The sequence below is a fragment of the Podarcis raffonei genome, chromosome 3, assembly GCF_027172205.1.
Source record: "Podarcis raffonei isolate rPodRaf1 chromosome 3, rPodRaf1.pri, whole genome shotgun sequence".
Lineage (NCBI taxonomy): Eukaryota > Metazoa > Chordata > Lepidosauria > Squamata > Lacertidae > Podarcis > Podarcis raffonei.
Genome location: NC_070604.1, coordinates 51329601 through 51342392, shown reverse-complemented (window position 1 = coordinate 51342392; position 12792 = coordinate 51329601). Strand labels below are relative to the sequence as shown.

General features: G+C 39.8%; 1 long non-coding RNA gene across 3 annotated transcripts; it reads right to left on the bottom strand.

Moving 5' to 3' along the window:
* Positions 1–5: 5 nt before the first annotated feature.
* LOC128410388 (uncharacterized) lies at positions 6–7321 on the bottom strand. Of its 3 annotated transcripts, XR_008329483.1 has the most exons (4): positions 7124–7321; positions 5637–5864; positions 2119–2262; positions 6–151 (listed from the first exon to the last, which is right to left on the bottom strand). It is a non-coding gene; the product is annotated as an uncharacterized LOC128410388 (long non-coding RNA). The 3 variants fall into 3 exon arrangements; XR_008329484.1 differs by lacking the exon at positions 7124–7321 and having other exon boundaries at positions 1617–2262; positions 5637–6417; XR_008329482.1 differs by lacking the exon at positions 7124–7321 and having other exon boundaries at positions 5637–6417.
* Between the last annotated feature and the right edge of the window lie 5471 nt (positions 7322–12792).

Genomic DNA, 12792 nt, shown 5'->3' with positions numbered 1-12792 from the left:
ACTTAATCTTCTGTAGGACTTGTGCCATCCATGAGGAGGTGCTCTGAGGGGATCTTTTTGGGTTCTAACTCTGCAGCCCCAACCAGCATACATAGCCAATTTCTCTGGGAGTTGTTACCTGCCTGAACAGCAACATATTCCACCCCCATGCCTAAGGGGTTTTGTGGCAACCATGGAACTGCCCCACTTCATTGCTAGACCTGCAAAGTAGTCCCAAACAATAAAAAGGGGCTTCTAGTGGTCCTTTATTACCAAATTGTGGTCACCAGGCTATGGTATGAAATCTAGTTGAGAAGTTTTCCCAATATGCTTATCAAATTTTATATATTTGTGTGGATCGTGCACATTTCATATTTTAAAGCCCCCCCCCAATAAGTATCATGCAAGTTGGTTTCAAAGTATTAGTCATAAGAAGCATGAGTTGGATTGAATCAAATGCTTTTTCTGACTTTCATATCATGCTAGTCACAGCTGTGAAAAGGAATGGACTTGTGCTCCTGAAAAAGTTAATAGGGAAAATAAAACAATTTCAGCTTTCTGACAGAAGAATTATTACAGATGTCAGATTGGAAATAATTGGGGGGGGGCAAATACTACCCTACATTTAAACATTTTAATAGCTTTCTTTCAGAATAGGAAAAGTTACAAAGAGTCATACTAGTTCAAGTATTCAGAAAATATACTATTTTATATAAAAGGTAACAAATTTAGCTGTATTTATTATGGTTAAAATGTGCCTGAAATGCCTAACTTTGCAAATTATCAGATTACTTTTATGTCATCTGGCATCCAAAATTCTTGCCCGCCTATCTGCATTTGGCATTCTTTTTTACACTGGAATAGAAAGCTGTCAGAACATGCACTGGAAATGGAAATATTAATCCTACAACAACAATGAATTTTCCTAAGCAGTAGGTAAGCCTCCTTCAAAAGCTTCAAGGCTACTAAGGATACAGAGACAGAAGCATAAGGATTTCTTCCGTTGTAAGAATTGGGCAGTAAAAGTGCACTTGGGAAAATCTTGTATGTACTAGAACCTCCCCCACAAACAAGCTTATAAGCAGAGTATTCTGCTAAATACCATCCGGTTCTAGTAACTGAGCACTTATGCCTCTCCTTAATTTCCTCCTTGGAGATTAATAAAATATTAAGACCACATCCTGCTTTCCTGTACAAACTACTCTTGGGACATGAATTCCCCTTCATCCTCTATAGTAAAAGGTGATGCAGAAACGAAATTTCAGCTACTGATTGACTTAAGCTAAAACAATCAGCCCAGCCACCTATGACACAAAAAGCATGCAAAGCAGAGGTTGCTCTGTTCACAGACATTGCTACACTTAAAAAAAGGTAGATAAAATATATAGACAATATTCTTCTAGAAAACACTCTAGTCACCAGCCCAGACCTGGCAACTGAGCAAGGAGCCTGTACATTATGCCTGAACAATATTATACAGAGCCACCAACATTAAATCAAAGTGTTAATGCATCTGTATGTGTAAAACAAATGCAGTAATCCCATTGAGTACATGCATTAATATCTGAGAGATGGGATTTCATTACTCCCTGTAATTAAACTAGAAAAAGGCCATTGGTCTGCTGCATCCCACTTACTCAAAACTAAAGGCATAGAAGTTGATCACTAATCCAGTATCTGCTTGCTATTGCCGCTCAACTGTGCCTTCTGTTTGCAAAGCAGATTTGGATACTATGCACCCCAAACACTGAACAGACAAGCCACTAAAAGGTGCTTTAAGAGAGAGTGGAGAACTGGACCATTAAGTACCCATCTGAAAAATTGAGTAAAAGGCAATATTTGGTCAGAGGCTTCTCTGATCACTGCAGCATGGGGTTGTCTTTGATTTCTATGCAATTCTTCAAAATGACAGATATTACTTAAGAGTTTGGAGTCTGCAGCGCTAGTTCCAAATGACACCACATGCATTTTTTTTAAGTGTCTAATTCAGGGGCAGGTGACCTGAAGACCTCTGACCTCTTGCTCTCCAGGCAACCATGTGGAGAAAACTTCCTCTTCCATATTGTGTGTGACAGAGTGAAGGAGAGAGAAGACATGGTTGCTACACAATGAAACCATTAAAAAAAGGGCGTGGCTCACCCACTTTTGGATGCTCCTCCATCCACAGCAAGTATGCAACCGCCAACAGATTTCCCCTGAAAGAATGCAGCCCTTGATTGGGGGGGGGGGAACGGTTCTTGATCCACATTCCTGGTCTAAAACATCATTCTGAATGCTGAAGATCTGAGAGCAGAAAAATCACAGGAAGTTAATTCCACGTATTACATGCACAGCGAATTGTGGGATTTGGGGAGGGGGGGTTGATTACAGTTTCAATGAGTTTTATGGGATTTGTTCCTATGCATAAGATTGGGGCGTTACTTCTGAGTGCATAGGATTAGACGGTAAATCCCATTGAGTTCAGTGATGTTCATTCTCTTTATCCTGCCTTTTGAGAAAGGAGCTGTGTGTTTGTGTTAAAAAACCAAGGCAGAAGGAGTGGGGATACTTTTTGAGTTCAAACAGTAAAAATCATTCAATGTATTCTTTGTACATGTGGCGTTTTGCATCAGTACTCAAAACAGAATAAACCACTGAATCAAAGACCAAGCTAGCATGCTGTTGACTGCTGTGCTTGCCTGCATCTCTTGGGGATCAAACAGTAATAGAGTATCAAGGACCACTATAAAATAGTCACAGGTATTGCACGCCAGTTTCAGGAGTACCAGTGCATGAGCAGTTAACACCTTAGTGACTAAAAAGGCCATTGACAGTAGATTCTAGTGAGAACCTGAAATTATAGGTATAAAGCATATAACATCAAACCTCAGTTTGTTCCATTAACTGGATCTTTTATTTCAGGGTAGAGAGGTTACCTTTTTAAAAAATATGGAGGGACTCCTCAGTAACTATGTGATTTTAACAGTTGCATTGGTGGGAAAGCTTCCTCTATGGAACCTCTGCCTGTCACGGATGTTAAAGGCACAGGAATCCTGCTTGTAATTGGAGAGATTATTTGTTTCATTTCATTTATGAATCATTTCCCCTGAAACAATAAAAAAGAGAAAAGCATCAACAATAAAAACAACAATATGTAACAACAATTTCAAATTGATATTAGTCTAATCATGTATAGTAGCAGTGGGTTTTTCTGGGGGGTACTCAAGGGTACGCAGTACCGCCCCCCCGAAGAAAATCACTGTATGGTAGTATTATACTGAAGTGTAGCTGAAAATGTATACACTCCTGGTTAAAGTTTTCATGTCAGCATAGGATGTTTTAGAAAGGCATGGGGAATAATTGGCTCTCCAAGTGTTACTGGGCTCCAAATCCCATCAGTTCTAGCCAGCATTGCCAGTGACCAGGGATGAATAGGGATGTTGTGGACTGCAATCCAAAATATAGGGAGGACTTCAATTTCCCCATCTAAGATGCATCTGTTACTTGCCCAGAAGCTATCCACAATTTGTAGTATTTGCATATTTGTATTGTCAGGGCCAAACTGCGGGAGGCAGTGGAAGACAGGAGTGCCTGGCGTGCTCTGGTCCATGGGGTCACGAAGAGTCGGACACGACTAAACGACTAAACAACAACAAATTGTCAGGGCTGGGCCATGGGCAACAGTGTTGCATGAGCCAACGGTCATGGGACAGGCTAGTAGTCAAGACCTAAGAGTAAAAGCAGAGGAATGCAGGAGGTCGGGGCTAAGAAATAAGCCAAGATTGATGAGCAGGTTCCCACCAACTGAATCATACACATAACCCCCTTGTTGCACAAGCAAGACTCAACAGGAAGCCTCTTACAACTCTTTTCTGGTCAGGAAGATACAACGGCCACGTTGTGTGGGCAGAGTTGGTCTAGGCTAGGGTCTGGAGATCCTTTTCTGAGAAGCTGCCACCTATAGCTCCATGAAGGAGAACTCAACAAATTTCAGCGGCCTCTCATACTCCATTCTACAGCATTGTTGTGGCACGCCCCTGTGGCTGAACTGGTCATGGTACCCTAAAACCATATCTGGCATGGTCAATAAACAGGTCATCTGGAAGCACCTTTAGCCTAGGCTATAAGAAGCTGGGTAGAACAGCAACACAGAATCAACATGAATCTCATATTATATTATTATTATTAATTATTATTATTATTATTATTATTTATACACAGCCCTATACCCAGGGGTTTCAGGGCGGTTCACAGAATAAAATCAAGATATAAAACCACAATCAAATGTAGTGTAAAACTCTGAAGCTCAGTGTATTATACAGCAGGCAGGTGGAAAATTGTCCATCTCATAATTGCTACACACCCAGTCTAATTTAAGAATCATCCCACCATCCTAGGGCACCATTTCTGGTTGGAGAGACTAAATGAATCCCCAGCACCTTCAACTAAGCAGTGCTTTTGCACTGAAGTTATTGCCACTGTCTGCCAACACTATACTGCAAACCTATTGTGCAGGGCTGTCCTTGTAGCTATTGTGAACTGGGCTTAGTTTCTTAGGCATTTCGCAAATGAAATATTGGGTGAGATTCAGTTGTGGCAGCTTGCTTGCGCAATGGAAGGTTTACTTGTGGAACTTTCAGAGTCCCCTCTCTCTTCCACCTTTGCACAGCCTGAAAATCTGCCCTGGAGGGTCCCTCAACCACTGGGGCATATTGAGGGGGGGGCCTGTATGGTGGTGATGGTGGCAGGGCTGCTACAGGGAGAAGAAAAATAAGACAGCTGCTATGCTTATAACCACACAAAAAAAATTATTAGTACTTTTAAAAGACTAGAATCAGAGTGAGCCATACAGTGGGGTGTATGACAGTCAACAGATTTGGACAGCTGACTAAATGGTCATGCTACATTTTTGCTCTTATTTTAAAAAAGCTATTGTTGTTGCTGAATTGGCACGCTACATTTTTGCTCTTATGAAGTTACTTTGTGTTATGAATGGTTTATGCTACATCCCTGCATTGAAGTCACAACTACTCTGTTAAGATAACAATAAATTTCTTTTATGGATGCCAGAACAATTAGATTGGCATATACACAAGCATAAATTTGTCATGTAGAGGTAAGCACATAGGAAAGCAGCTCCCGTCCAGAACAGATCACTAACTGTGCCTTAGAATCGGGTGAGGATTCCAGAGAGTCACACACGCCTTGGATTAGAGTAGCCATTATAGCTGAAGATATATGAACTACCCCTTATTTGTAGTGTGACTTGACATGCGGATAAACTGATTATTTCTCTGCCTCACCCCCATTATTTCAGATCTCCTTTTTAAAGCCATTTGCAGCGATGTGAAGAAGCCATTTATCAATTTGATTAGCCCTGCACATGAATGACTCTCCAGGTGGCAATATTCATCCCAGGGACTGCTTTATGTGGTTCCTCTGTGCACACAAACAGCGGCACTGTAGACCTCTTTATGGCTTTTAAGCAGAGAACAAGCATTATTGCTTAACCAATGAGAATTGATAAGGTAAGAGGAAACCTGCTTATGAAATTCACATCACTGGAAGAACTCTATTTTCTTCTGCTGAAACGGATAATCTTTAATTCTTAGTATTTAAAAGACTTGTCATTCTTATCTCCTTTTGCAACTACTGGAATTGCAATTTAGGAAACTCACCCTATTTTTAATAAATATGCTTTGTTTTGTTGTTGCTGGCATCTGTCGGTCTTCAATGGAGTGCACCTCTGGAGGTGAAGTCAAACAGTTGTGTTTGCAGCAGTGACGTGACCTCCCCAGGTCACAAGCCTGGGGAGTGTGTATGGAGGTCCTGGACTGGCTAGACAATAAGACTCAGCCTCATTGATGTGGCCCAAATGAAAGCAGACCAATACATTTGGCGCAAATCTGTTAAGGACGAGAAAAATATTGTGGCACATTATCCTTGAAATTCACATTCAAATGACAAGATCCGATGGTCTCTGAATTGGTTTGGTGATCTTTCCTCCCCCCCCTTTTTTTTGAACCAATAAGACTTTGATATGAGAGAAGATATCAGAACAGATTAAGGAGGAGTTTGTTTGTAAGCCTCTTCATAACAAGGCCAGCATTTGAAAATTTTAGCATGGGTCTGTCAGAAATAAATCCTGCCAGACTAACCTTTATCTCTTTTGTCTGGGTTACTAGCTTATTGGATTGTGGAAAAGCCAGAGACAAAAATTATCACAATTTCAGCAAAGCATTGGCTAAAAGTCCCCCATGGTATTTTGGTTTGCAAATCTGTTAAGTGAGGGAAAATGATAGTAACATCAGGTCAATTCACAGCTGACTGGAACACAGTACTCAAGATGTTCATCAAGGTTGTTCTCATCAACTGGAGGGAGATTTTCAGTGGGATGCCACCCGTGGCAGATACTTTTCAATATTTTAATCAATGACTAAGATAGGGATGGCTCGCTTTCTTTAGCCGAGGGTCACACTCACCTATTGTCAACTCTTTGGGGGCTACATATCAAAGTGGGCATGAGCAAAATGTAAAAGTGGCCAAGGGCTTCTTTTTTAAAAAGTCATGTTTGGTTGGGGGGGGTCTTGTGTTGCAAAACATTTGGGGATCACAGCACAGGACTTGGTCAGTAAGATAAAAAGTATTTTATTTAAAAACCAGACACTGGAGAGAATCTATCAAATTTGCAGAGAACACAAAACACAAATAGACAACCAACATTTCAGAAGACAGTAATATAATTCAAATTGACCTTGATAGACAGGAAAACTGGGCTGAGAACAAGAATATATATATTTTTAGGAAAGACAATTGCAAAGTCTTGCTCTTATGTGCACGTACACCCCCCCCCCCAAATGCACAGTATAGGATAAGGAATACCTGGCTTGGCAGCAGTATATGTGGAAATGATATTGAGACTGCGATGATCACAAGTCTAATCTGCAAGGTAATGCATACAACTGCCCAAAAATGTTAATGCAGTTGTAGGCTACATTTCATACATTATTTAAAGTGTATACTCGATTTATTAAGCAATTATAATGTATGCATATGCTTTTAAATAATAATAATAATGCCACCCATCTGACTGGGTTGCCCCAGTCACTCTGGGCAGCTCCCAACAAAAAGAGTAAAACATAATACAATACAACATTGTGCTCACCTCCTCACCGTTGCTTCTTCTCCAAGCCTTTGGCAGCCAGAGACACCCAAGCAGCTCCCAGCTCTCGTACCAGCCTCACCGCTAGCTTTTCCTCCCCACTGGAGTCCAGGAGAGGAAAAACTGGAACAAGACTTCTGGCACTTGTCTGGGTCCAAAAGCACTGTGCTGGGCCCCACACCTTGTTGGGGTATGTGCAGAGTGCCCATTCAACATGCCTGCAGAGTGTGCCAATGGAACAGAAAAACTCCAGACAGTTCTAGGTAAGGTCAGTCCCTTTACTGACAGTCTAGAGCAGTTCCACAGATTGTAGGTTACCTATAGCTGTAATATAGTGCCCTTCCACAGCAGCATACAGTCTCTTTGCATTGCTCCAACACAGACTAGGCTAAGGGCAGGGGCCAAGTGCAAGCTTGCTTCAAACACAGGTGTAGTTATACTTGAGATTGTACTGACTCACTCTCACATGCTTAACTAGCTGCAGGTGCAGGAAAAACACACCCAAAATGAACCAGCAGTGCCCATCTAACTTAACCCTTTCATATCCCTTTCCTTCTGCATGCACAAACCTTTGTCCATTAACGAGTGATCAGTTTTGGACTGGGACCTGGGAGGCCAGCCAGCATTCAAATCCCCACTGAGCCATGAACTGGGTGATCTTAGGTCAGTCACTGCCCTTCAGCCTAACCTATCTCACAGGGTGGAGAGACAGAACCATGTACACCACCTGGTGTTCCACGAAGGAAAAGATGGGACATAAATGTAATAATAAAGAAAATAAGAAGCCACAGTGGTTCATCCAAGCACTCATTTTTCTTTTTCTCTTAACATCCCTTGGTTACTATCTCCTTACCTTTCTCAAAGCCAAAGCATTCAATTAGTATTTCTAAAGTGTTAACCATCTCAAACTTGCTTTGTCTTTCCTCTAGTTAACTGAGCGTTAAGGAGGATGAATTCACATCAAGAAAATCTTCAGAAAACACAGGGAATTTAAGATAATGCAAATGTTTTGTTTTTTTTAAAAAAGAGATAAACATGCTCTCTCTTTCCCATCCTTCATGCATGTCATAACAAAATTTCAGAAACCATTGGTAAATGCCAACGTTATATGTTTTATTTTTCATCATGTAATCTTTTTAAACCTCAGTCACAAATCGATGATTGATAGAAATAATAACAGTAGGCAATAGGCATTAAACAAAAATATATAAAATACAGGATATGTAGAAAGGCAATCAGTGCTTCAGTCCAATGAGACAGAGACAGTAAACATGTGAAAAATGGCCTTTAAAAAATCAACAACTCCCTGTCTTTTCTTTTAAAAGACTCAAACGATTCAAGTGATTTTTTTTTTAAAAATTATACCTTGTAAACAAAATATGAATCAAAATGGACCATAAGGTAATCTATATACTACAGAGGATAGTTTTAAAAACACTAGATAAAAAGACAATATTCAAGACGCATAGATATCTGTGTTCACTTTGGTCTCTGGCTATGGGTTTACCATTAGCAACATACAGATTCAAGCTACTCTGGTAATACTTGTGAAACCAGTTTGTTAGTTAAAAAGTAGTAAAATGCAAGAGGTAGTCAAAACCATCACCATGTTCTTCCTTAGTTAGTCTGCCCATTTTAGGTTAGCAACAATTGTAGCAATTGTCCAAATACTTTCTAATATGCAGTTTATTGTAGTGGCTGTATCCTCAAAATGAATGTCAGAAAAGCCTAGTTGGCAACTAGTTTTATTCGAGGGGCACCAAGTGGATTAGGGCACCCTCAAAATGTTCAGTTGTTAGGCCCTGATGCTACTAAATCTGCTCCTCCACACCCCAGGTTTGTGTCTGGGCTTGGCAGTTGGGGGGCGGCAGAGACAGATCCTACTACCTCCAGGTGGCTGAATTTGGCCAAGGGATTGCAAATTGTTTTCCCCAACAAATACTGCTTAACAGAGCCACTGAACTACACACAGCTCCATGATCACAATAAAGACTTTCCAGTGCCAACATCTTGTTACTAACCAGTCATGATGACAGAAGTAACACAACCAGGCTGTTCATATAAAACAGAAAAAAGACACATTTAACAAGTCTTCAAAAGCGAGCAAAGACAAAATAATCAAATTTCATTAAAGACATCTAGTAAAATTAAATTCAGTGCATCCGCACACACACCTTTTCCCAAATTACTTTTATAACCATAACGCATGGGGAAGAAAAACACACACACATATATTTTTATGATAAACATTTCTTAGAGATAAATTAATTTAAATTAGCTTTAAGACTTAATGAGATCTTCCCATGTTCTTTATCATTTTTCTTACAAAGAAGGTCACAAGGTCTATAAACACTTTCATAGGTCTCCATCCACAAAACTACATACTAGAAGTAACTTTGGGATAGCACTAGCACAAATGAAAGAAAGTTTTAAAAAATTGAGTAGCCTTTATTTGGCAAAATATCACATTTTTAGAGCCAATTTTAGTGCCCAAAGAGCACATAAGTGATCATCCTGTTGTCTTTTCCCTTCCAGAATGGTCTTTCCAAGAGATGCCATGCAAGTGTGCACATAGTATTTGGCGTCAATCAGTGACACAACCCCTGCTGACTTCAATCTTGTGTCTGGAGAGGCTCTCTGGGTCTATCTATCACTTTATCGAAGATCAATTATGATATGTTTGAGGAGGGGCTCCATTCCTGGGGTCAGGGGAGACATGTGCTGGTTGGGAGCCCCACTTCATCTAATTTGACAAGCTTGTTGCTTGAAACATTGGCCCAGGGGTGCTGTTCAAAGCTCATGCTGTTTAATGAAGTGGAATTTCAACAGAAGCTCAGGATACCATCCAGAATGAGAGTACAATAGATTCCTTAACATGATACTCAAATGGAAAACTGACCATTTGAATTTTGCACATAAATATTTCAGGATGTTGACACCAATCTTAAGATCATTATTTTGGCCTGATTCAGATGCAACAGTCATGGTCCAAGAACAAGCCTTGCCCCTTCCCACCATGAGACCAGCTTCAAAGAAGATATTAGCCCTGTTTGTCAGTGCATTTGGGAAGAATGCTCAAGCACATGAGAGGGAGAGCAGGTCATTGTCTGCTGGCCATGCTCCTGTGCTGCCATCCAAAGAGGTGAGGTCTGAAGAAGGAAGTGCACTCTATATATGCAAGCTTCCCTTCAGGATTTAAAATCCAGATTGCACAGGGTTCTCAGTCAAAAGGGGAACCAACAGATGTAGAACCTACATATGGAAGCTACATACGTACATAGAACCAGTGCTTATATTCCTCAAAGATGTTTAGGGATGCTCTCATTTTCCTACTCATATTGAAATACTGTCCCTTAATGAGACCAAACTTAAGAGTCACAAAATGTTTAGGGGTATGCGTACCCCAGAAAATAAGGACTGCATAGAACCTACACAGGGTTGGCAGTGGCTACAACCAATGTTAGAAATTAGCCAGCTGCCAGGAATGTTTTGTGACTGGTGTGGGTCCAATTGTGACCACGTGGAGATCTCTGGATGCCAAGTTGGCAACTGGGGAAAGCAAACTATCAGTTAGAGAAGGATCTAGATTTTTTCCCTTGAAGCTTGATTTTGTTTTATTCTGGATTGTTTTATTTGATGTTTTAATGTTTTGTAAACCACTTTGAGATATTGGTCTAGATATTAAATTAATAATGATAATGATAATGATAATAAACTCCATTACAAAAACAGGGAGAAAGGCACCTAGACATTCCATTGTGGTGACTGTAACATAGGTTTAAGGTGCCAATTGGTGATTAGATTATATATCTGAGTTTCTAACACTGGCTACAACAGGAGCTGTAGCTACAGTCTTGCTCTTCCACTCTATGCAACCATAACTGTATGAAACAGAATGTTTGAATGGGGCTAATGTGGTTTCTTAAACCAGTCTCTTAGTTAAAGCACTGCTTATAAACAAAGATCTGATCCTGGTTTGATCTTTAAACCAGTTTCCTGGTTCAACAAATCATGGTATCTTCTTCAAAGCTGAGCATAAAAGTGGAAGAGGGAAGGGAGAGTACAGGGACAAGGCTCATTCTCAAGTCTGACAAAACATGGCCTATTTGTCTGAAATTGTTATGTTTAAAGCTGGTTATTCAGATCTGGACCAGGTACTGATTGCTTACTTGGGCTTGCCCATAGTCAAAATACTAAAAGCCAGGAGTGCATATTTTCAAGAGTTGCTTCAAAGCAACTAGAGTTTTTGGTGTGGCACAGCTGGGTGGCAAATTACTTCACCAACTGAAGTGGGGTATGAGTGGAAATGTAATATTCCTTACATTTAGGAGTACGCCCAAGTGTTGTGTGTGTGTGTATGCTGCTATATTTATTTAAAGCAGATAATTTGAGTAATTGTTGGCCCAAACAAACAACAACATGTTTGTAATTTAATTGTAATCCAGGGATACTCAATTAATTGCCACATGTTGTTTCTTCCCCAGAAAATCAGTTACCTTCACATGTGGCGTTTGTGTGTGAAACAGTCCCCTTTTCCCTTTGAGGCAGAAAAGCAAATCTAAACTTTAGACTCTCACATCATTTCAAATGGACACATCGTGTTTAAATCACATACATATTTGCCCTAACATTTTGTAGTGAAAGCTGTATTAATTGTATTAATTGCAGAATAATTTCAAAAACAACAACTGGTATGTACCATAGGATCAACAGCCACCTTTAAGTCCTAAACAGCATAAAGGTGTTGCTTCTGTGGCAAGTATGAGGTAGTTGTTTGCTTGTAAACAGAATAACTTTACTATCCCCTATGCAAACAATGTGGCTTGGAATTTCAGAAATGGTGAGGAGGTGCTCTGCTCACAATTCTGAAAGTCAGCTGCACTTGTGAATGCCAAGTCACAAACGTTCACTTAAAAACAGGAATACCACTGTACTTCTGTTTTAACGGGAAAGCATAATGCAAAAGGTTGATATTTTGAGTTATCAGAAACTCCTTTATATGTAAACAGAGGTAGCTACTATCATCAGCACATAACATGTATATATTATAAAAGGTCTCTTTTTGGTTTGTTTTGAGCAAGCAAGTAAAAGCAAGTGATCTGTAAAACAAAAATAAAAGAAGATTAACATGGCATTTTCCCTGAGCAAGGTCCTTTGTCCTGAGAAGGCTATTTTGTAATAATGACCATCCTCCGATATATAAAAATAAAATGTAAACTTTTTAATAATAAGATAGGTTTGATAGGCTCTCAGCAATTTGGTCTGTGGCTGCTAGAATTTATTCATTTCATATTAATTTCTGGTCTGGAATTTTAAAGTATGTAAACAGAGGAATGGCCAGTTTTCAAATCCACCATTTCCATCTTACTATATGTAATGGTCAAGGAACTTTGGTTTACATTTTCAAAGTGACCTAAGTTTAGCATTGTTGCTGTTTAACCCAGTTATCATACCTGCTAAAAGGTTATGCAATGCCACTTTGATTTGTCTACATAACTTAAATAAGTTTACAATCCTTACATAAGGCAAGGAAGTACTCCTCTATACATATAATCACATTCAGTATCGTCAAAAAAACAAACAAAAAACTTTTCATCGTAGCAAACCAATAACTTCAGTATAAACCATTGAGATTCCCGCCCCCCCCAAACACTGTCATGGAATTCAAGCAA